The 26,379-nt window shown below is 37.6% G+C and overlaps 1 protein-coding gene across 2 annotated transcripts in view; it reads left to right on the top strand.

The window, feature by feature from the left end:
* Positions 1 to 4,165: 4,165 nt before the first annotated feature.
* Positions 4,166 to 26,379, top strand: part of LOC131435237 (uncharacterized) — a 401,022-nt gene continuing 378,808 nt past the window's right edge. For both annotated transcript variants that reach the window (XM_058602906.1, XM_058602907.1), the window contains exon 1: positions 4,166 to 5,287. The gene's annotated coding sequence lies outside the window, so the exon portion shown is untranslated. The remainder of the gene's footprint in view (positions 5,288 to 26,379) is intronic.

The following is a 26,379-nucleotide window of genomic DNA, read 5'->3' on the forward strand; positions in this document are numbered from 1 at the left end:
TTCAATCATTATTGTTAGTGATTACTCTTACACTAGAGCTATAAATCATGAGTAATTATGAATGACTAACATGAGGCTATATGTATATGTATTGACCAACTTGCTACCCATGTATATGCCTGAGTATAGTAGCAAGCATGGATTCTCCTTCAAAAGAACGATTGAAGACGAGATAACATTCAAGTATTTTCGATATCTTTGCCAGTCGTTCACCAGGCCCTTCCCGCCGATGAGATAGAATTTACGTAAAAGTATTCACCATTAACTTTTTTTCGGAAGCGACTTTCGGAATTATATAGCATGATGAGTCTAGAAATGTCTGTTTCAACGATAACGAAATGAAGACCAAACAGCCTCTGGCCTCCGGTGCCAGAAATCATCAATAGTTTAATAATTTCTTAGATTACATTATTTAGTGAATTCCAATAAGTTTTCCATGCTGACTGGCTCGAAGCTGACCCTCAATGTTTATCACTTTGTTTGTATATCAGGTTAATGAACGATAATACTTGGCTTGTATTCATTTCATTCAGTAGCTTGTCAATATTGAAGTTTTAGTTTTGCTATAAAAATTGCTACAATCTAAAATAATACCTGTTTTACGATATTACACAGCCAAGTATTATTGCTTCAGCAACATCAATGCGATGAACTCAACAGAGTTGGACTTTATTAGCATTATAAATGACAGCTACTTAGAAAATAAACGATTTCTTACAATACCCATTTTATTGTATTCAACTCGTTTTTATTTCAACACAAAACCCAATACTGCATAAATTCGCGTCATTATTTTATATGTAATTTTTGCGCACGATATAATTTTACCGTGCCCACCGTGCATTTCTCACACCACCTCAATACAAAACAGCAGCGCGCAAGCAATAAAAAAATGCAGAAAAGTTTATGTAAACTTTTTCAATTTTCCGCTGTTTTAGCTAAAATTTTATAATTTTGAGTTGCATTTTCAGATTCTTTGTGAAATTCTGCTACAAACACTAATTTTCAGTTCTAAAATCATCCCCGTGGGACGGAACAGTAACCGTTTATACATTTCAAAAACCAATTACGGCTCGGCAAAGCAAAATTTCAAAATTCTAAGAATACTTAGTTATGACAAATTTGATTTCGAAAACTTAAGTGTTTTTGGTTTTTCGAAAATCGGTCTAGTTTTTGAATAATTGATCAAAAACGCGATTTTCGCATTCCGCTACATTTCACCTTAAGCCCTGAACTCAACCTGTTGATGGAAACGCATGGTATTTAGTTCTAGGGATATGTGATATATGAGTTTAAAACTAAATACCATTCGTCTCCATCGGATGATGGTAATTTGATGGAGACGCATAGTTTTTCGAATGATTTATTTATTTTAAAGTCTGATATTATACCCGTCCACATTTTTTTAAAATTTGAAAGAAACTACAGCGTTATGTACTATTAAGGCCATCGTCCAAGTACCATGCGCGCGGGTGGTTTTAGAAATTTTCGATGAAAATTTTGAAAAATTTGACAAAACCAAAAACATACAGACCTTTGAAATACTTTTATCTATCTACAGGGTGAAAATGGCTGGAAAATTCGGAGGATTTTCCGAGTCTTATCAAAAATAGCTCTGAAAAATGAGTGTTTTTGTGATCTTTCACAATTATCTGGAAAAATAATGCGATGACATAAATTATTTTTTTCAAATAAACCTTATGATGGATACAAAGATTACATTCGGACACATTTTTGGAAAACCTTTTCACGCTTTTCATAGAAAATCCACGAATTTCAAAAATTTCCAAGAAATCGGTTATATGAAAATCGTTGATTTTCCATGAAAAGCGTGAAAATTTTTTCCAAAAATGTTTCCGAATGTGATCTTTGTTGCCAGCATAAGGTTTTTTTTGAAAAAAAAAAATTTCATTCCATCGAATTATTTTTTCAAATAATTGTGAAAAATTACAAAAAAAGCTCATTTTTTCAGTGCTATTTTTTATAAGACTCGGAAAATCCTCCGAATTTTCCAGTCATTTTCACCCTGTAGATCGATAAAAATATTTCAAAGGTCTGTATGTTTTTGGTTTTGTCAAATTTTTCGAAATTTCCATCGAAAATTTCCTAAAACCACCCGCGCGCATGGTACTTGGACGATGGCCTTAAATGATTTATTTTTGATATAAAATCTAGAGTGGTACCAAAATTGTAAGTGCAAATTAAAAAAAATCGGAAATTTTGAGCATTTTTGAAAAATTCTGAAAAAATCAGAAAGGTTTCTTATAATTTCGAAATTATTTCTGATATAATACGAACCATTTCAAGCAGATTATATCAATTTTATTTCGATTTTATAGCGCAAAATTCTCTTTAATGATGAAAGGTATTTTTAGTTGAAGGGATACGTTAACATTCCGATAAATGTACTGTTTGGTGCGGCCTATGGGCTGGTGGAATCATCGGTTCTTTTTTTCATTTTTTTTAATTCATCCGACAATAAAAGGTCTTAATGAATATAATGTAGTCAAATTATAAAATATTGGAACACAACTCTTTTCACAACACACAACTAAACGTAAACAGCTACTATCGAGAAGCAAAATAGCGTCATTAAAAAAAGCGAGAAAAGAAGTGGACCCATGTTGCTGCCTCGAGGTACACCTGATATGTTCGAGAACGAGGATGACATACAGGAATCAAGCTTGACTCGTAAGACTCTACCACTTAAGTAAGAGCAAAGCCAGCCAATGAACTTTTGTGTTGCGCCCAGACGTGATAACTTGCATATAAGAATTCGGTGATCAATTCGGTCGAACGCCGCTTTCTGATCAATGTATACGGCATCAATTTGTTCTTGGGAACATCCAACGCTGCAATCTTGGCTTCGATGTCATTGGCAGTACTTCCAGCAAATACCGAAGCAAATAACTTTGCAAACAATGTTGATTTGGATACTACACCATCGTAGCAAACAGATGAAGGAACTGATGAAGATTTACGTTTGGAATTCAAAAAAATTCCAAACATTTTTGGGATTCCGGCGAAGATCGGTTTGAACCCGCATAACGTAGGCTTTGTATAACCCCGCATTCAACCTACGATAGTTTTCACTGGAACTTTTGAACATTCGAAGTAAGGATGACGCGTTACCGTGATTGGAAATCGAAACAGAACCATGACAAATGGACTTTTGTTGCCAAATCTTCAAGATATAGTTGTGGACGAAATGTGGTTTCAACAGGATGGTGCCACTTGTCATACTGCGGCCGACTATTAAAGGAACATTTAAACGAGAATATTATTTCGAGCAAAGGACTCGATTGTTTTTTATTGAGATACGTGAGTTATTGGTTAAATTTTTGAGCCATTTCTTAATTTGACATGAGTTTTATTTAAATTTCAAATCTGCTCTAAAAAACACCTTTTAGGTTGAAGAAAATAGCACATGATTGTGACGTGTGTGATCTGTTATCCTTTTCCTAGTGACTGTTCTGGAAGGTTTCTATCGCAAAGCAATGATATTCCGACGAAATTAAGTTAATTTCTAGATCTTTACTCAACACCCGAGGATAACGTTCGAATTAATTTTATATGTCTGTCAATGATTAAAAGATTTCATTCAGAAAATATTTGTTTGAACTAGATTCATTACGAGTTCGAACGATGCTCAAAGGTGACAGCGATTGAAATATGTTTATGCATTGCAATAAACCGCACCGATGCTCTCCCGTGTGTGTGTGTGTAACAGCCGAGAACTATGAATGGACACAATTTTCGTAATCCGTTCCACTTCATCTTCCCATCGAAAGTATTTTCCACTTACGGAAGCTCTCGTAACGCACCAGTTTTCCCACGCCTAAATGAGCTGCTACACGTACTCAGACAAGCACTCGAGCCAGACCAGCTGGTTTCTGCTCTCCCTGCTCTCAATCCGGTTGCGGACTTTCGTTTTGTCGATTTCGTGGAGAACTAACGACCTAACGGAAAGCGTCGGCTCTGTAGAAACCCAACGGAAAGCTCGACGCTCGAAGCTTTGGTGCTCCCCCGAATGGATTTGAGTTTCCCGACCGAGAGATTTATCCAGGACCCATGAGAAACGGAATGATAACTACAAAACAGCAAAGAAAAGCCTTAAGCCTTTGGGCAGGATCCCATCGATTGTATGCTAGCAGTACGAGCAAGGACTTCGTCGCGAACGGTCGCAATTTCCGCCGGGTTGTTCGAACGGTTGAACTTTGAACAAATTTGAGAGCAAAGAATAGTTGATACTTCGAGAGATCCTAGTCGGAGCAGATGCTATTTTGGTAGAGCAAAAGCGTTCTGTTCAACTGACGTTTCCGCTTATCGGTCGTTCGTTTGATTGTGTATGTGTGTGTGTGTGCGCGCGAGAATCGGTACGACGAGTGATTAGAGGTTTTCGTGGAGAGATTTGCTCACAGCATCTCAGTTTCCTTCGTCATCATAATCAGCACCATCGGTATCATTACCGACAGCAGCAGTGTCATCATCGGGACACAGACTGCCATCCTCCAGCGTGTAGTCGACGGGCAGAAGACTGACTGTGAGAGGACTCGCCTCGGAACGGACGGTCGCAGAGAAGTTCGCGAGTGAAAATGGAGAAGAAAAACATTAATTATTAATTTGGTGATTGAAATTTTAGACCTTCGATTGAGTGTTTTGTTGTTCAGTTGAAGTCTCCTATTGTTTTGTCGTTCTGTTTGGAATGTCGATCTGTGATCGATTGCTGTACGACGACGGCCTTGAAAGTTCTACCGCATCCAATCGATGCGACGTGATGACCTCAGAGCAGGTCTTGACCAGAGCAAAGGATTACTAACAGCAAATGCAGAAAATTGTAAGCATAGGATTACGTGACCGAGCGACTTGCTTGAGCGACGGAAACTGCATCTTGATCGCCATCTCGAAGTGGTTGTTAAAAGCCTTCAATTGGAAAATTATTTCATTCCTGTAAGCAGTAATGATACACCACTAACCTAGATCCTTGGTCAAGGGGCTGCTACGAATACATTATAGTAAGGTGATAAAAAGTGTAGAACTATGTGAGAGCAAATGCAAAACAAGAGCACCGAGGTGAGCAGCACGTAAAAATCGAAACACGATGACAGTGAAATGTGAAGTTTGTAAATAACAATAGCGTGCCAGCGTCAAAAGCATTGCCTCATGTGCCAGGAGAAAAAAAAATCAATGCTTGTGCACAAATTGCAGTTCTGTGGATCTGACTGAAATAAAGTCCGGAGGCTTCGGAACGAGCAGCTGTCACAATAGAATCCAAAGCAGAAACACGGTGAGAATCGAGGTGGAATGGCATAGAGCCGTGTTTTTATTTCAGCATGTACTATAACACTCTTTGTATCGTGGTTTCGCAATTCGCTTCGAATAGAACTCTCGTCCTGACTGCCTGTCCAACCACCCAACCACCCACTAGGACACACGTGAAATTCCTTCACTGCTCCGTTTGTACACTAGCGCAAGCTGGTTGTCTATATTTGTGTATGTGTGTTTTAAGGTTACACGAAATTGCTACCGTTGAAGGTCATAAAATAATGCCTTCGTACTCTGCATACGTCAGTTGGTGGATGCGGTGAATGTGGACGACAGCGCCACGATGTCTCTCATTCTCTCTTTTGGTTTGTTCCTGATGATGAGAAAAGCTGCGAAGCTTACTTCAAAATAAGGGTTTTCGCGTTTTCCCAGCGGCTCTCATTTCCCGTACACCGATACAGTGATACGGACAAAGTGGGAATGTAAACAAGCATTGTTTGCTCGCTCATATGTTGACATCTTGTGTTTCTTCGAGTGTTGAGAGTGAAGATGTCACAGCTGAAGCTGTCCAACACATTGGAAGGTCATATAGCCGTTCTCAACATTAGAGAATCATTCTCGATGGAATGGAGACGTTAATTTCGAACGTTAAGTGATTATGAATTCCAAATTCGTAATAATTATTTATTTAAAGTTTATCTTAGTTATGGTATATTGTTTCACCACATCTGACGATAGAACTTCGACAAAAGCACGGACAAAGTATCAAAGTGATTTTTTTTTGCAATTATCCGTTATGCATATTTAATTAGGTCCCAATTGATTAAGCGACAGCTTGTCTAGTCTGGTGTTCGCTTTTAAAATTGGTATCTGATTGCGATATTGATCGGATTCTCCTAGTGGATATTTGTCGGAAATAACCAATCAGAAATGGAGCAAATTAGAAATCCTTTTGACGCGAATACGTCTTACTTTACTATGGGGCGCCTTTTCAAAATTAAATCTGTACAAGAATGGGTAGAACTTAATCGTGAATATCTCTTTATTTATTTATTTGGAGCAGGAAAAAGCCCAATGGAGCTGAAATAATAATCTCTTGTTGTATTTAAGTCAGTAACATAATTTTTTCTCCATAAGATCGGAAATATATTTAGAAATTTAAGATAATTTTTTTTAGTAATATGAGATAACCACAATTTTTTTGAAAATGTTTGGTATGAACGAGCATTAAGCTAAAATTCAGTGCCAAAATATGGTGCACCAAATTTGAACTGCATGAATTGATCGAATCATCATCGCACAAAGCGTATCGCGCAGAACCGATACTTATTAATTGATCGATAGGACGGAGACACATATGTGCATGTTGTTTGAGACGGTCAGTTCACTTATTTAATTAATAACCAAAATTCTCTTACCTTTGCTCGCCTGAATTCTGGACTTAGTTTTGGGTATAGGATTTAGTTTCAGAATTCAGTTACAGAACCTAGATTACAGATTACAGATTCAACATATAAAACTTAGACTCTGGAACTGAATTCTAATTCTGGGTTCTGGAACTAAATTATTTAATTGGTTTCTTGACTAAATTTTAGAACTGATTTTAATTTCTTGATTTGTGATCGGATCTCGAATTTAGAACTCTGGTTTAGGATTTCAGCATCGGAATCTAGCAACAAAAAAAAATATGGACATGAGTTTTAGATCTGGATTCTGGAACTAATGTTTAGATAATAAATTTTGCAACTGACTTCAGAACCAGAATGTCTGAGTTTAAAGCTTGCTTCAGATAGAATTGGAACAAAGACAATTGCCTATATTTCAGTTATTTATTATTGAATTCAAAATCTTTTTTTTATACAAATGTAGCGTTTTCTTCATACTTTTAAGAAAAAAATACGGATAAAATTATTCGTTACGGTTTCGAAGGAATTCTCGAATTTTTCCTATAACACGGTTCATTAGCAGGGCTTGTATTGTGAATCCTCAAACGAACGAAGCAACAAAAAACATCTGCTGTGAACACGTGAGAGTATATGCTACTGACCAGACCAATTCCCCTTGCCAAGTAAATTGTCTGTGCTCTCAGTCTCAGTTAACACATGAACTAAGCAATCCATGACAATGTAATGAAATGAAGGGTTCGCTCTCGTTAGTATTGTACGAGAAAGAAGACCTTGCTTCACGGCGTGCTACAAGACGCGAAGCAAAGTCATATAGGCAATGTTTACGGTTTATTTTTAAAGTGTAGGTTTACAGAAATCATTTTTAACATAGTATTCGCATTCCAAGACCAAATTTGATCACATTTCAAACATACTTTAAACATTTTAAAGCAGAAATTTTGCATTTGAGCCCATTTTCAAAACGATCAATTTATTTCTTGGCAGTTTACACTGTGTATATATCCTAGAAACACTCAAAGCAATGTTCTTCAAATTAATATTCATCGGAACTAAAAGTTATGAATCTAGTGTCCTCATAGGCATCTACAATATGAGAACCATTCATCAAATGATAACCTCATGAAGCATAGGTCTCAGCAAGCGGGCATATTCATGAACTAATGAACGAACGAAGCAGCTCTCCTTGCTTGGGTTGCGCTGTGAATTCTACCAGACATACGAATGTGTGTGAATAGCACAGATGGTGAAACCCTTATGTTCATATTCGTTGCTTCAATTTGCAAGCCCTGCTCATTAGGCGGCGCACACCTTCTTCGTCCATCGTTTCAGCTATCTTATTCCACCAGGTCGTCTTCTGATTGATGACTTTGACAACCTTTCCTTTTGCCTTGAGTATCCTCTTCATGATTGTCCAGTATTTCTCAATAGGGCGGAACTGGGGGCAGTTGGGTGGGTTAAGGTTTTTCGGAACAAACTGGACCCCTTTCTCTGCATACCATTCTTGAACGACTTTGCTGTAATGACAGCTTGCCAAATCTGGCCAAAACATTACGGGATGGTCGTGGGATCGAATGAACGACAAAATTCATTTTTGGAGACACTCTTTCTGGTATAGTTCCGATGTCATTGTCTTATTTGTAACGAAAACTTTCGTTTTTTGCCATAGCTGCAAATGCCCTGCCAAATCATAAATTTTCTTGCAAATTTGTCGGCAAAAACAAATTAGAATTTGGCTGGAACATTCCCCCGAGCCGTTGCCAAGTAAAATTTTTGACCTGGGATTTGACCGAAGTCAGCCTTGACATAGGTTTCATCGTCCATCAGAAGACACCCGTCGAAATTGGTCAGCACCTGGTCATATAGTTTCCGAGCACGAATTTTGACCGAGTTCTCCTCATGGTACTATGGGCAGCACAGAATTTTCTGACCAAATCACGGTCCGACAGATCAGGATTCCTCTTAATCGTCTTCAAAATCTTACCACACAGTTTCCGGTCGACAGTTCCACTCCGATGATTGGCTTGAGGCTTCCGAATCGTTGTCAATGTTTCCTTATACCGTTTGATAATGCGCCATACTGTATTTCTGGGCAATTTCAACGGTTTAACTAGCCTAGATGCAGACCACAATGGATTTTCCAAATAACTGTGCACAATTTTTTCCCTTCTTTCGGTTTCCATGTTGATTGTTTACAAAGTACAGTCGATTTGGGGAATGTCAAAAATCATAAGTGAAGCTGACAAAATTCCCGACACGTGGGCGCCAACAACTTCCAAATCCGTCCACCAGGAGCACCACAATATGAGCAAAAGTTGGTTCCAATTCTAAATGAAGCAAACTTTAGTGCGCCATTTAGTTCCTGAATTTCGAGAATTCAAGCACAGAATTCATACCTGCTGCATGCTGGTATTAAATGGCTTCTGGAACTAGAACTGGAAGTGCAGAACTGAGCTTCAGAATTTTGTTCTTGAACTGCATTCTAAAAATGAGTTTAGTTCCGGAATTCTGAAACTAAATTTTGCAACTGAATTCTAAGCCTGTCTCGAAATTAGTTCTGGAAATCAATTCCAATTCCTGAATGTGCAGAATTCAAGTTTTGACTGTAGAACAATAAATAGTGACCAAAAGTACTCAACAGTTGTAAACATCGGTTGAATTTCACAAATTAGTTCTTTTCAGAATTAATAGTATATTTCCAAAATACTTTGCGAAGTTTATCTCCACTGAGTATGTAAATCTACAGAAAATAAACAACATTTTTGTACTTCCATTTGTTCAGGGTTATTTGTTTGGTAGAATATGTTATCCTTCACAATAATTTTCTTCGATTCCTAAAAAGAATAACCGAAATCGGTTTGTTTGACCGTCTACTGATAAAAACTATTAATTGGAGATGATTTGAGGTCGATTTCGAAAACTTTTTACGGTTTTTCGCTATTTTCAGTGATGATATACAATTTTTAACACACATTACCTTATATTTCCTGATCCGGAAGTCCGATCCAGATGAAATTCAGGAATCACGTATGAGACCACAGGATTTTTCATTTGAACCTAAATTTATGAAAATCGCCATCTATTAGAAAAGCTAGAAAACATATTTTAATTTTTTGCCTTTCTCATATAGAAAGGTTATGCAATCACTTGAAAAACCGACTAGTGAAAATTGGCCCGGAGGGCCAAGTGTCATATGCCATTCGACTCAGATCATCGAGCTGAGCAATGTCTGTGTGTGTGTGTGTGTGTATGTGTCAAATAATCTCACTAGGTTTTCTCGGAGATGGCTGAACCGATTTTGACAAACTAGAATTCAAATGAAAGGTCTCCCGGTCCAATACGAAATTCCTGAATTTCATCCGGATCCGACTTCCGGTTCCGGAATTATAGGGTAAAGTGTGTTCAATATTGTACACCGTCACTTAAACCGGCGAAGCAAAAAACGTGAAAATTTCTCTAAACTGGTCTCAAAACTACACCAATCGATAGTCATTATCAGTAGGCAACTAAACAAACCGATTCCGGCTATCCTGGTTCCCGGTATCCGGTTCCGGAAGTACCGGAAATAGTGGTCATATATACCAAAATGGTATTTTGAATAGAATACCACAATATTATATGTACTTGAGAAAGGCATCATTACACCACTAGGTGGATTAAATCAGGTTTTTTGCATATTTTACCCCATAACTCCGGAAGTCGGATTCAAACAATATTCAGGAATTTTGTATGGGACCACAAGACCTTTCATTTGAATCTATGTTTGTGAAAATTGGTTCAGCCATCTCCGAGAAAAGTTAGTGCAAAAAACGTTACATACACACACACATACAGACATTTTGCGTACTCGACGAATTGAGTCGAATGGTATATGAAACTCGGCCCTCCGGGCCTTGGTTCAAACGACGGTTTTCACAGTGATTACATAACCTTTCTATATGAGAAAGGCAAAAATGAATATTACACATATCGTGAAGCCAAACGTATTTTCTTAGGGGATGTCATTAACTAATAGAGTTATATTTTGCATCAGAGACGATGTCAAATTGAAAAAAACAGCTGTGAAGGCAATGACAAGGTTGATTTTTACATGCTTCGGGATGTAAATTCAAGTGAATTGTGACATCTATCTGTATGTATCTACCGAGACTTAAATTTACCTGTTCGTATCTGAGTGTGTACATTTTAATTGCTACAACTAGGCTTCGGGCAGTTGGACATTAAACGTAATATTTTGTAAAATATTCAAATACGTAGCCTAAAAACACTATGTGTAATTTTAGTTCGTATTCTTCTCTCGTCCGACTCAGGTGATATGAAAACCGCTTACAACTGAGACGACAAAAAGTAATACTGGAATGTGCTGTGAACAGTGTTGGGAAAATCATGATCAGAAAAAGTTTATTATCACTCGTGAAAAAAACAGTTCAAGAGATTTTCTTAAAAGACTCAGTAACTGAAAAAATCACTTCCGAGATTTTCATTCATGAAACAAGCATCCACAAAATTCAGAACCTTGAAGTTCACAAATGATTTTTTGTGTCAGCGAAATTTTAAGGCGATTTTTCACCCCCAGAAATATCACTAAAGAGATAATCGAATGGGAGAAAAGTCTCCGATGATATTTCGTTGCTGAATTTCCTTTTCGCGTCAGTGCGACAGTGTTGCCTGTTCACTAGCTAAATGATTTTACCATCTATGATAATCTACGAACGGAGACACCACAGCCAGCATTATTCAACTGGTGCTTCAGTCAGTGGCGAATATGAGACTTCGAACCATAAAGCTTAAACGCAGAAAAACAACAACTAGTTCTTCTGTGAGCATATCTGCTGTCGCAATGTGAGTTTCGCTTCAAACAAGAACGATTGCGTCATCCAGCTGCTGATCGTTTGCATTGGAGAAAAATGATACAAAAAGTGGACAACAATGGGGAACATTATACAAAAATCAACCATTCCTATGACTCTAAATGTTATCTTAAGAACTATTGAAATCACTTCTTTGTAAATCGGAGGTAAAAATCATCAGTTTAGTGCAAATCTACAATAATTTGAGAGGTTGTGCACTTTTCGCTGTGCGAAATTCGCACCAAATGAATGCAAAAGAAGCCAACATACCACATTCTGAAGGCCTGAAATGAATCCCAATATTACATCATTCAACTGCTGGTCGTTTGCGTGCGAGTAACAGAAAAAACACATTTGATCGGTCCGAAAAATGAAAAATTATAATCCGAAATGAAGTAGTAAACCCTAAAGTTTCATACGTTGGTATTTTTGTAGCCGTTAGAATCGTTTTTTTTTTTAAACTTTTGATCTATTATGTTCACCGTTCGCTTCGTTTTTAGTGCGGCTTTCACTTCAAACAAGTGCGGAAAATTCATCATTCGGAGTACATCAGGAAAAACCCATCGGCGTCGACGCGGGATTTGGCCAAGCAGTTCAACACCAGCATCGGAATGATTCAAGTTCGGAACTCCCTGAAAACGTACAAGAAATAGAAGGTGCCGAAAAAGTCCCTGGTACAGCAAGTTCAGGCCAAAACAAGAGCGCGAAAACTGTATAACCGGATTCTACAGAATAAAGACGGATGCATCCTGATCGACGACGAAACCTACGCCAAGGAAGAGTCTCGAGCGCTGCCCGGACCGCAATATTATACGAAATCGGTGTACCAGGACCTGGACGACGCTGACACCACGGTGGCGATGGAAAAGTTTGGGCAAAAGGTGTTGGTCTGGCAAGCAATTTGTACCTGTGGTTTGCGGTCGTCGATTTTTTTTACGAAGGGCACAATTAACGCCAAGGTGTACGAGGAAGAATGTTTGAAGAAGAGAATGCTGCCACTGTACAGAAAGCATAAGGCTTCTCCTCTCTTCTGGCCGGATTTGGCTTCAGCCCACTACGCCAACTCCGTTCTACAGTGGTTATCAAAAAATAATGTACAATTCGTGGAAAAGGACATCAACCCACCGAACTGCCTTGATCTTCAGCCAATTCTAAGGTATTGGACAATTGTCAAGCGGCACTTTCGGAAGGAAGGTACAGTGTCCCAAAACATGCAGGAGTTCAAAATAAAACTGGACAGCCACCAGGAAAGTCACAAAAGTAACTGTGCAGAATATAATGAAGAATGTCAAGTCCAAAGTGCGATCGTTTCACAGAAACTAGGATTTTCTTCAGTATAATTAGTGAAATGCGTAAAAATGTAATTTTTCTACAATATATCGAAAACTGATGTCAAAATATGTTTTTTTTCGCTTTTTTATTCAATAATCAATGTTGCTAACTACTTTTCGATACATTCCTTACATATACAAATCAACAGTTCTAAGGGCCTTTAATGACCGTGTTATAATCCGCAATTACGGTCAAATCATTTACTTCCTAACCATTTTTAGTGTCTCCACAACGAGTCAAGCAAGGAGTTAATTGTATTTCCATATTCATTAATTTGATTTCATAACACCGATTTTCAATCAGAATAAGTGTCGTCAGGACTCGGTGCGGCACATTGGCGCTGTAGGGAAAGGCACGCAAACATGTGGCAGATTTATTTTGTGCGCCGTTTGCCAAACGAGCGGCAAACGATTTGTTCGAAATATTGCTCGTGGAAATAATTGTCCACTGTGTTGAAAGTTGGAGGAATTGTAACCTTCGGTTTTTTTTAGAATATAAAGCATTTCACAAAAATAATGAGATAATGATTTGTGCATTTTAAAAGTGATCTGGCTCTTGTCGACAGTCCTACATCAATCTCGCGGTTACATCTCTAACATTACCTACTACAAGTTTTTATTCTATGTTACTTTATCGTGCGATATACTAATCGACTAATCAGTAAACAATATCAAACTGTTAAGATTCATCGATCAATTAAAAATATTACTCTTTGATCCAATTATTTGCTCTCGATATACTCATGGATGTGATAATCATCCACTGAAAACTAAGCACCTTCTATGTTTCGTCACTGTCTCAAAAGGTCAACATTTGACTGCATTCTTTACCATCGAACAAACACGCTCAATCTCCCAGTTCCTATAACGAGAAGATTACTCCAGATTCGCAAGCTTCTCACACAAAATATCCAAAGGAGCTCGCAGCTCACCGAGAAAGCAGTTTCTCTCACAGCACCGTTATCCACCCGTAGCAAACCAACAATCATCATCATCATCATCATCATCACCGTTCGCAGCATCCAAACACTTCTTTCCACAGGATACGATAATATGGTTTATCCTAGAGCTGCTGGTGCTACTCCGAGACCGGATCGGTCGATTTTCTCTCTGCAGACTGACTGACACCAGACCAAAAATGCCAACAAAATAAGCGAAAAAAAAAGAATTCGCCGTACGAACCTGGGATAATAATACTCTGAAGCTTCGATTTGATTGCTCTCAGCAGCCTGATCCTGAACGGTCCAGGTCTGTAGTGCGGCAGACTCCGACGTCGCGGGACGGTTTTGCTCAGTGGTTTGCTCGTTCGCGCGCTCGTTTGTTCCGTTCGTTCGTTCGTTGGTTCGTTCGGTCCGGCGGTCATTCGTCTCCACCAGCATGTATATGCTGTGTATGTACACAGCTAACTGAATGTAGGCCATGAACCCCGTGAAGGAATATACCTACTATATTGCTCTATATCAGGTTTGGTTCGATGTAGTGATGATCCCGTCTATTGGCTGATGGAGAAAAATGGAACACTGCTGCTGATTTGCCGCTGCTTTTCGCATCGACGAATAAGGGATCGATTGATGGCTTCTGTAGAAAAGTGAGAAGAGATCATATCGAAGAGAAGATTAGTCGAAAAGAAAAACAGTTTCATGCTAGTGTGGGAAAAAAGGGTTGAAGCACCGAAAGCGACGTCAGTTTTGTGCCGGGAGTGAATGTGGATTAGCAAAAAAAAAAACGAACGAATCGTTCTGTGCGGGATGTACAAAATGTTTGTGCTGTCAGATTTCTACTTCCTGTGGCTTTGAATACATAATCGCCTGTTTGGAATCGGTGTAGGTTCCCGCTAGTTCACATACCCGTTATGTGTTTGCTCGTAAAAGTAGGTTCCGGAAACATTTTTCAATATTCTTCAAAGCGGTCCGAGGATTATTATGCTGTAATGCTGTCATAACGCAGATTTAGGATTTGGTTGGGAAGCGAAAAGCGGAAACATAAAGGAACACAGTGTACGTGCCAAGTCCGAGTTTTTTTTTTATTTTCATCCCTCCTGTCAGTGAGATCAATATGTACGCTGATTCAGCAAGCTACCTACCTTGTCTACACGCTACGACTGCAACCGAGTGAATTATGCCGAGACGTGCTTAGTTCCGGAAAATGGAGTTTCGTGTCAAGTGATAAACGGTTAATTAATTATTATTATTGCCACGGTAGGTGGGCCCTGGAAAAGTGGGTAGAATTAATTTTCAATCGTGACTTGAAGAAAATTGTGACCATAAAAATGGGACCTACTTTGCAAAGTCAGTATTCATAACGCACTCAAAAAGAATTTATTTTATTTCAACTCTCCTTCACAGGACTTTTGAAAACTTTTATTCAGTAAACGTTCTTACAGAAAGTAGTCGGCGACTAAATTAAATTCGAGTTAGTTGTCGATCTTACATCACACAAAAAAAAACATTCTCGCCTTTCTATTATGCAAAACACGTTTTCTGTTATGTTAATTCAAATATACCAGCTATGGTAGCGTTGTAAGGATATTCTCCGTGCGGTGTATATTAATTGCATTATTTTTAAGTTTATTAGCTAGATTTATTGAATGGTAGTCGGAAAATAATTGAGTTTTCCTCTCGTTTCGAAAGAATGATTAAGAGGTTAAAAGCGTTGTTTGCCTCGCTGAAGATGATTCCGACTCCGATCGCCCATAAAATATAATATATGATACCAGGCAAAATTGTCCGCATAGAACAGATGATGATTGCAAAACACGAGGCAACGGACTGCCGAAAGTGAAAGTTTTATTTTCTGAACGATCTAGGTTTGCGTATCGATATAATTTATTAGTGTAGTGTAGTATAGTAGCGTTCCAGGTTGGTGGTTGTCGTATGTTCGAGCCCCGGTCGGGAAGGATTCTGATTATCAATAAAATTTCACAGAAGAATTGGTCCATCATTCAAACTAAGGTAGTTGTTTGGCAAATTGAAGCCGTGTACAATGTTTCATCCAAATCGGAGCTAGTTAATACTGATTTTGCTACCTTTCATGTTGCCAATTGTTAGAATTGCTCTACAACAAAATTAAGGCTTGTCGGCATTTTTATTCGTTTCATTGTGAATTATTAGTCATCCTAAAACTTATTATAGTTACTTAAATAGGCTGCACGAAGAAACTACTTTTGAGTTTACTCCAGCCATTAGAGTCTGACTTCTTTGCAAGCGATTTAGCTGATTTTGTTCGATGTTAAGCTGATAATGTTTTCAAAGTTAAATGGCGTTGTGGATCAACATGTACTGTTATGCACTTCAATGAGTCTAAGACGGAATGCAAAAAAATGAAAAGCCATAAAAGGTCAAGTGTGCTTAGCAGAAACCGGTTACTTGAAACTAGATACATTTCAAGTTTATTTTATTAATTTGCTTTTCTCGTCTTATGAATTTTGAATACCGTAAACTTTCATTTTAATTTGAAAGTATTTAAACTTTCATTATATCTGAGTTATGCATGTATGTGAGTATTTTCGGAAAGCTGGCTAGTGGAGTTTCACTGCTGACTTCGAATTACATGGGTGCTTTGTGATCTAACCGGATCTAGTAGGCATTGTCTGAGTTAGATGTCAAAACGTTTCGTGCATGACTTTTGCTAAAGATTTTGTTGTTAATCATTGATACAACCCGGGTAGAAGTAATTTGAAAACTAATAGCAAACTTTATTATTAATACCAATAAACTCTATGGTGAAAGTTAACATTATTTTGTTTGAGTTAAAATATCATAAATAGTAACCAAATCTGCATGGAAGATTAATACTATGTTCACACTATGAGTTAAAACATGTTATAACTTCGAATTCATGTTTTAAGCGAAATAACATGTTTTACTTTTGCGTTATTTCATATTCAGAAACGTCACATTAAAACATGTTTTCCCGAAATAACATGATATAATTGTCAGTAAAGCACAACCCTGCTAGCATTTTCCTTCACTTTTCGACTATGTCAATTTTGTCAATTGATTCAATTCAACAACAGCAGTTTTCCATCAAAGTAGCCATGTAATCATAATAAAACAAAACTGAAAACTGGTACCAACGTTGCGAGGTGCGCCGACTACATATTTATACAACCATTTTTCTTAGTATGAACAGTGCGGTTCTAACTTTATATTACTATCGTTAAAACATGTTATTTTCTGCAGGTATGAAAATATTATAATACTATGTTCACACTATGAGTTAAAGCATGTTTCAACTCTGATTTCATGTTTTAAGCGAAATAACATGTTTTACTTTTGCGTTATTTCATATTCAGAAATGTCACATTAAAACATGTTTTCCCGAAATAACACGATATAATTGTCACTAAAGCACAACCCTGCTACCATTTTCCTTCACTTTTCGACTATGTCAATTGACAAGCTGTTCAACAACAGCAGTTTTCCATCAAAGTAGCCATGTAATCATAACAGAACAAAACTGAAAATTGGTACCAACGTTGCCAGGTATACCGATTTCTCGGTATTTATACAGATTTTTGACCTTTATACCACAATACAGATATGTTCTCCCAAAATACCGATAATTCACGGATCACACAGATAAGTACCGATTTTGGTTTTTAGCTTGAATAGACATGAGAAAAGCTTGTCGTGGGAGCTTTTTTTCGCTCACCTTTTCTACTCCTTATGTAGAAGAGATATTGATACCCATATGATACAGATAGATTTTTGCGCCGAATACATATTTTTGGAAAAATGACCTGGCAACGCAGATAGGTACAACCATTTTTATTACTGTGAACAGTGCGGTTTTAACTTTATTTGTTTATTTGTTTATTTGTTTATTTGTTTATTTTATAGTTCATCTGACAATGTATGTCTTAATGAATAAAAAATTTTAATGTAAAAGTAAAACTTAAAGTACATTATTACGGTAGACAACACGAAAACGGTCAAGTAATCTAAGATAAAAAACATTAGACGACACGTTGAAATTAAAATATTCGGCAAATTCATTGAATCGTAGGCAAACGGATCTGAATGGTTCATTTCGACCATATAGTGTGTTACGAGTTTCCAATAGCAGAAAAGGTCGTTGTCGAAGAGGCCTCTCAGGAGTATACAAATTTAGTCGCTCGAGTAAAGCAGGGCAGTCTACACTACCCAAAAGCAGTTTCGCAGCAAATGATGCTTGAGCATATGCTCTTCTCAATTCCAAAGGTTCAAGATTTAGTAAACGGCAACGGTCCTCGTATGACGGTAGCTGCGTTGGATCAGACCAAGGTAAAAACCGCAATGCGTATCTCACGAATTTTCGTTGAATTGCCTCAATCCTGGTAATCCAATTAGAGTGGAACGGGCACCATACAATCGCATTAGATTCGAGCAATGACCGAACCAGCGAGCAATATAGGGATCTCAAACATAACGGATCACGGAACTCGGACGAAATCTTAAAGATGAAGCCCAGTTGTCGGTTTGCTTTACGAATGATGTTGTCATAGTGTAACTTGAAAGTAACTTCACGATCCAGAATCACGCCAAGATCTTTAATGTGCTCTGTTCGGGCGAGGGAGCATCCTGAGATTTTGTAATCGAAAGCAACTGGAGCTTTTTTACGGTGGAAGGAAATAATCCTGCATTTTTCGACGCTTAAGTCCAAAAGGTTTCTAGAGCACCAATTTTGGAATACATTCAGCATTTTTTGTAATTCGATGCAGTCCGAAAGGCACTTGATGATTTGAAAAATTTTTGTATCGTCTGCGTAAAATAATCGACAATCCAGTGGCAAAAGCAGAGACACATCGTTTATGTAGATCGAGAACAGCAGCGGGCCGAGTATGCTACCTTGTGGAACTCCAGAAAGGTTCGAAAACTCATCCGACATAGCCGAGCCAATTAAAACTCGCACACAGCGTTGCGATAAATAGGATCTGAACCAACAAACTGCACGAGTAGAAACGCCAAGTAACTCCAATTTTTTTAGAAGGATTCCATGATCTACCCGATCGAATGCCGCCTTAAGATCGATGTAAGCCGCATCAATCTGCAACCCGCAGTCCAAATTCCGTAAACAGTTTGAAGTGAACTGCATGAGATTTGTCGAAACCGACCGTTTTGGAAAGAAGCCATGTTGTTGAGAATCTATATAATTTTTGCAACACGAAAACAAAATGTCGTTCACGATGATTTCAAACAGCTTGGAGCAAGCACACAATGACGTTATTCCTCGATAGTTAGCAACATTACGCTTGTCGTCTTTTTTGTGGACCGGAAACATATGGGATGACTTCCAACGCAAGGGAAACTCACTTCGTTGAACCGAGAGATTAAATAGTATTGCTAACGGACGGATTAGGGCTTCAGAACAACGTTTTAGCACACAAGATGGGATTCCATCCGGACCGACAGCAAACGATAACTTTAGTCGAAGTAAGGCAGCTGTAACCATGTCATCTGTGATGTGAGGTATGTCGAAATTAAACACGTCACGTGGCATACCAACTGTGGATTCTTCTATCTGTCTCGATGTGGCGCAATGATCGTGGAAAACATGTTTGAAGTGTTGCGCAAACAAAATGCATTTCTCATTATCATTGCTGGCTGTTTCCTGTTCTAAGAACATAGAGCGCGGTAAGCCGGTTTCGTTTCGTTTCGAGTTAACAAACGACCAAAAACGTTTTGAATTTCGGCGAAGGTTCTCCTCGGTTCGTCTTACATATCGAGTATAGAGAAAGCGATTGTAGTGGCGGTATCTATTACTGTGAAAATTTAGCTGGCGTTTAAAGTAAGCAGAACGGGAGTTGCAGTATTTTCGAAGAGCAGCAGATCGAGCACGCTTGAATGCACGTAACCGACTATTAGACCAAGGTGGCTTCTGTGTAGGTCGTTTAGGGGGAACAGCACAGGAAATAGCGAACTCAACTGCTTCGCTGAAATACTCTACAGCATCGTTAACATCGGAAATTGCATCAAGAGCGCGCCAATTTGTGTGAGAGAGTAAATCGTTCAAAACGTTGTAATCTGCTCGTCGAAAATCTGGGTAATGCAGTACAGCAGACTCTTCAAAGACGACTGGTGTCAGTATTCTGAGAGAAACTTCAATGGCGGGATGGTCAGCGTCGAGGTCCGTAAGAGGTTCAATCGGCGATGAAACGGTGGTGATTGGTGTAGCAATATCATTGGCGAGAACAAGATCCAACAGGCGAGCATTTCGATTCAGCAGATCGTTGATTTGGTTGAACCCGTTTAGATTAAACCCGTCAAAAAGAGCGCTGCTGGCGGTTGACATATGCGAATGCAATAGATCAATGTACGGTAAGCCTTTCTCTGAGAAATGCCACTGAATACCGGATTGGTTGTAGTCGCCAAAAAGAAGTGCAGGAGTGTGAGGATCGAAACGTGATGAAATCGAGCACAATGAGTCTACATGTGCACATATGCTCATAAAATCATTTTTCCGATCTGGTGGCAGGTAAATCACACCAATACTGACAGCAACTTGTGGCAGCTTGACGACAATCCAAAGCTGTTCAATGGTGTCAGAGATCGGTGAGGGATCGATGTAACAATTCAATTTTTTAGACACAGCTATCAAGACACCACCTCCGCGAGTTTTATGACTGTTAGCCGGGGACCGATCGGTACGAAAAACGGTATACTGATGTCCGAAAAGTTGAGTGGAGAAAATTTGATCGTCGAGCCAGGTCTCTGTCAGAACGATGACGTCATGTACTGCTTCCATTACAGACAAAAAGAATCCATCTATTTTTGTCCGTAATCCACGCACATTTTGGTAATAGATGCTGATGCACTCAGACGATGAAGTAGAGCAGGGTGGATGGCTAAAATGCATTTGAGTATCAGGAACAGCAGGATTAGAACAAACAAAATACTCGCCTGGAGTAGCAAGTCGAAATTACTATCGTTAAAACATGTTATTTTCGGCCAGTGTGAACATAGTATAAAACATGTTTTCCCTAAATAACATGATATAATTGTCAGTAAAGTACAACTCTGCTAGCGTTTCCCGTTACTTTTCGACTATGTCAATTGACAAGCTGTTCAACAACAGCAGTTTTCCATCAAAGTAGCTATGTAATCACAATTAAACAAAACTGGAAACTGGTGCAACCATTTTTGTTTTTTGTATTAAGAGATTACTTTTTTGGTCATATGCTGCTCAAAAATATTTATTTCTCATAAATGCCCAACGTTTTGAAGCAATAAATCTTCGAAACGTTGACAATTAACGTGAATTGAATATTAAAAACGTGATTAATCCACCTAGCAGTGAGATGATACCTTTTTTTATCAATACGCATGTGTTTTTGCATGGATATTCTTAGGTGTTTTAGTTCTCATGACATTGTTTTAATTATCGTCGTTTTAAACGGCAAATTGAGATTTTAATCACTCATTACCCTGTAATGCTGAAACTGCAAAACATATCGAATTTCAATATTAGCGTGCGACAATCGATTGAACATTCCATGAGATGTCGAAGTAAGTTCCACTTTAGAGTTTTTCGTCATTATTTATGGTACTTCCAGAGCCGGTATTCAGGAATTAGCATAGCCCAAAATGATTCGAATGGCCATAAATTATTACGCCAAACAATTTACATGAATTTTATAAACTCATCATCTGTAATTCCAGAATCGGATAAAATTCACCGATTTTGTATGGGACCTTAAGTCCTGTAATATTTGTTTTTGAAGTTCGATTTGGTCTTTTTTGAGAAAATGATTGAGCTTTGATAATCGATTCGATACTGGAACCGGAATTCTAAAATCGGTGTAGCCGATATCAGTTAAATTCACCTGAGGAGTGAGAAATTGTAGTGCGAATTAAAATTTGGGGGTACATTCCGAATCCAAAAACGAATACCGCTCAAACTGAAATAAATTTATTTGGTAATCGACTATCCAAATCTGCAAACCCGATAAACCTGATTAATTTATGTGAAATGGACATTTTTATACTAATCACCCTGCATTTTCTAAACCAGAAGTCGGATCTGACTAAAAAGTAAGAGGTTTTATAGGATTTTAAGACCTCTCATTTGAATCATAGATGATTCTTAGATTTCATTTGAATCTTAGATCGGTTCAGCCATCTACGAGAAAAATTAATTGCATTATTTTAATTTCGTTTCACATATCATCCTGTGGTTCCGCAATCAGAAGTCGGATCCAAACGTAATTCAGGAACCTTGTTTGGGAGTATACGACTTTTCATATGAATCTGAGTTTATAGGAAACGGTTTAACCATCTCCGAGAAAATTGAGTGAAATTATTTGTCACACACACATTTGCTGATCTCGACGAACTGAGTCGTATGGTATATGGAAGTCATGTTCTTCCAGCATTTATTACTGTAAATAGTTCAAATCAATATAATTATGGAATTACTTCCAACTCGATAATGTTGGTATCATCTGGTTTACATATGCCATATTCGAAAGATTATGTTGCCAAAAATGAACCGTGCTAAAAATGGTCCGAGGCAAATTGTCATAAAAAAGGATGCTGTACACAGTCTTTTTGGTACTTAGAAACAATTATATGTAACAGTATAAAAAATCGTGTTTCATGTTGCTCCCAAGCATTGCTTTTTCATACAGCGCTCAAAATTCCTTCTACTGGAATATAGCTTACACAAAAATATCGATATCTCCGTTAAAAATGGACGGATTTAACAATCTATGGCTTGTTGGATAGGTATTACCGAGCGAAATCTAAGTCTGGAAACATATTCTGTTTTCAAGGTCAAATGTGACAGATACTGTCAAAAAACTGAAAATTTTGACATAAAACTTCGTATAACTCAAAAAGTAAACATCCGATCTCAAAACCATTCAATAGCGTTCTGGGTGACGGGGAGACCTTTCATTTGCGACTAGTTTGATCAAAATCGGTCCAGCCATCTCTGAGATCTCGACCTCTTAGTTGAAAACACACATACAGACACACACACATACACACACACACACAGACATTTGCTCAGTTCGTTGAGCTGAATCGATTGGTATATGACATTCGGCCCTCCGGGCCTCAGAAAATTTTTCGAAAGTTTGAGCGAATTCTATACCTATTTTTTATATATATAAAAAAAGGTAAAACCAACATATGACGAAAAAAAAGACTTTTTTTATACACAGAAATAAGCGATTAACTTAAAACCAATCGAGGCATTGTGGAAAACCACGTTTCTTGAAGCCGGAAAGGCAATCGTTAATTTTTTCTCTGTACATTTTCCTATTCCGAAGCATTACAAACTATACTACGAAATTTTCGGAACCAAAAAAGTAAAGATCAACCGAAACTCTCTTTTGAAGAGTGCTTAATTTTTGCGTGGTAGACATTTTTGCAGTTTGTTTCTAAACAAACTCAATAACAAACAATATGTCATGCGTATAACGTAATCCATTCGTGAACAGTTCGGTTTTAACTTTATATTATTAACGTTAAAACATTTTATTTTCTGCAGGTGTGAACATAATATAAGAATAAATTAAACGTTAATTTTAAAGGTACACAGAAAAAAATTATGACGTTACTCTACAAACGATACAATTCATAGCTACTCAGCTTGTCAAACAACGCAATGTTTCATTCGTACAGAATTTCACAGACTTCGAGTGTAATTTGCACTCAGCTACCATTTGCTGTTGTATGGATTCATATGTATCAATCATTTAATTATTATCATTAGGCAAATATGTGCTTTCGTGGCTCAGTCAATTAACTAAACGTGCTTTGTGATCTAATGTTTCTCAGTTCAAGTCGCGCTGTTGCTATTGATCTTTCGATTTTTATTTATCCGAGTTGCAATATATTTTTCAAAACATTCAATTTTACATGTTTTTGAGTATAAATTTGTGCGAAACACGACACTTCATTTATGTGCATCTTGTAAGATGTAAAATCACACGATTTTTTCGAACTGTGTTGGAGCTGTTATTATAATAGTAAACGTTTCCAATAGTGTAATAGCGTCTTGTAATCATTAAGGGCATTAAAAATGACCCTTTCAAAATGAACTACTATAATTTTGGTCAAGAATTCGCACGAATCAGTTATCTGAAATACAAAACGTGGAGAAAATCATATTTCTGTTAATGTTGTCAAGGAACCGACATAGGATTTTAATGACATTAGCAAAAAAATGAAGAAATGGCAGTACTTTTTCTTAAAAATATGAATTTTAGTTTTTTTTTCGATAAATTAAAACAAATAAAAATTTCGAAAAACCGTTACGAGGGTAGCTTCAGTTATTTCTATAAATGCATCAGTTCAAAATCCAAGTCAATCTTAATAAATAAAGATGCGCTTTGAGTGCTTCTGTGGCACAGACGATTGAACAGTCGTACTTTGTGATCCCATGATTCTCGGTTCGAGTTGCAGCGGTCGATATCAATATTCATTTTTTTTATTTCAACAAATTACATGTCATGAAATTTAAGACCCAATATTGAATGTTCTTCTAAGTAAATTTTTCCCATTTATGTACCTCTAATAAGATGTAAAATTACACAGTTATTTTTAAGTGTGTAGGTTGACAAGTGGTTTCGAGAAACGAAGAGACACACAATCTAAGATGAAAATGAGAGGTTTTGAAATTCTTGAAAATGTCCTCGAAAAGATGATCCAGATCTGACTTTTGGTTCCGGTATTACAGCGCAATAAGTTAAAAATTTTCAATTTCATAAGGATTTTTTCAAAAGTGGTGGCGAAACCGTGTGCCATTTTTTATTAAATTTACTGGTAAAATCATCTAGTTGGTAGACCTTGTTAGTTAGTGGATATATAAATCTACTTTGGGATTACTAATGACCGGTTTCCGCGTCCAAACGCATCGGTAATAGTGAAGAAAAGCTCTAAAACCGAAACTCATTCCGATTTCTCAGCAACGTCCAATCCTATTTTCACAACTCATGATTCCTAATGCTCTCATTGTCTTAAAATATACTGTGAATTTTCATACAGATCCGACATTCGGTTTCCAAATTATAGAGCAATGAGTATCAAAACTTTCAAACTGTCATACAAAATGATGCACAATCGCTATGCATCGGTACGTGCTGGTATGGAAGAAGAAAACGCTACCGCTTAGCACACAGCGCGCTTTGTTCAATTTTGTATAGCGTGCAGGGTTGTCTCATTTAAATCTATATTAACTTGACATAACTGTTTAAAAATTGAAAAGGTGATGGTAGTTTTTGATTTTATTCAAGTTTAAAAAAAAATTCTTCTAGTGATGTTTTTAAAAATATAAGTACTAATATCAGAAAGGCGTCATTACGCCACTAGGAGGATTAGAAAAGAATTTTTTTAATTTCAATCAATTACTTACCTAAGTTTCATTCATCTCACACAGAACAGAATGTGTGTGAAAATATCACATTAATTCCGAGCTGCAGCTAAATTTAACAGGCGATCTAGTGTGGATTGGACACTGTAGCAATTAGCCAAACTCAGTTCCAGCTTTGTTTTCAAGGTGCCGAGCAATTTCGGTCCGTGGTTGTGGCAAAAGAATATTTACGGAATTTGTATAGGTTTCTTACCGATTTTGTTGCGAAATTTTTGTTTCAATTTTACAGTTTTAGTTCGTCTCATTACCAAGAGCAGAGTGTGATTTTTGTTAAATTTTTTTATTGAAAGAGTTGTACGTTTTCACCATTAAATTGAATATCTTTCTTCAAACAGAGCTATTGACGAGATTAAAGTGCATTACGGCGGATGACTTTATTTATAAACGCCTTAGTACTCACTTTGAAGCAAACTTAATTTCAACAGAACTGCTACTGTGTCGAACAGACTTAAAATATCTACTGGCTGTTGGGTTTAGCTTTTGTAAGTGAAAAAATATTAGCGAAACACGGATCCGGACCCTGTTGACCACACTTCAACCGAATACTAATCATGAAAAGGGAAAGCATATTCGATCACGTGTCACAATCCTTACACAAAAATATATCATTTCAACGAAGGAATTCGATTTGACAAAAGGTCAGCCCCATAATCATCCCCGCCCGCCCGGAATCGACGTGGGAGCGAAAAGAAAAGTTTATCTCACATCCCGAGAAAAAAGGTCCCTTCAGCTTCAGTTTCGCTTCAGCGGGCGAATTAAATTGGATCATTTCTTTGCATATCGGATCAAGTTTTTCTAGCAGCACACGTACCTCCTGCCTCAATCTCGGCTTTATATTATCGTACAGTGAGAGCGTAATTTTTATCCTCTGTTCGATTTGTTCAAACAAATTTGCCTAAAATCCCTTAAATTGGAAAGTTCCAACTGTTAAAAAAATTCTTGTCTCCAGAGGATTACTAATTCAATCGAATGTTTTCGAAGCCCACGAGGTGCAGAAATCTGGCTTCGATAAAATCAAAATTTTGCTGTACTTCCGCTCACCACAGATTTACATTCTCCGATTCGTCATCTTCCGGTGGAGTAAAAGCAGAAAGATCCTTTTCCCGATGTCACCGATGCTCACCAGCTGAAACAGTCCCCAATGAAATCGACGACGGGAAGAATGCGAGATGA

Source organism: Malaya genurostris, chromosome 3, assembly GCF_030247185.1.
Source record: "Malaya genurostris strain Urasoe2022 chromosome 3, Malgen_1.1, whole genome shotgun sequence".
In the NCBI taxonomy this organism is placed as follows: Eukaryota; Metazoa; Arthropoda; class Insecta; order Diptera; family Culicidae; genus Malaya; species Malaya genurostris.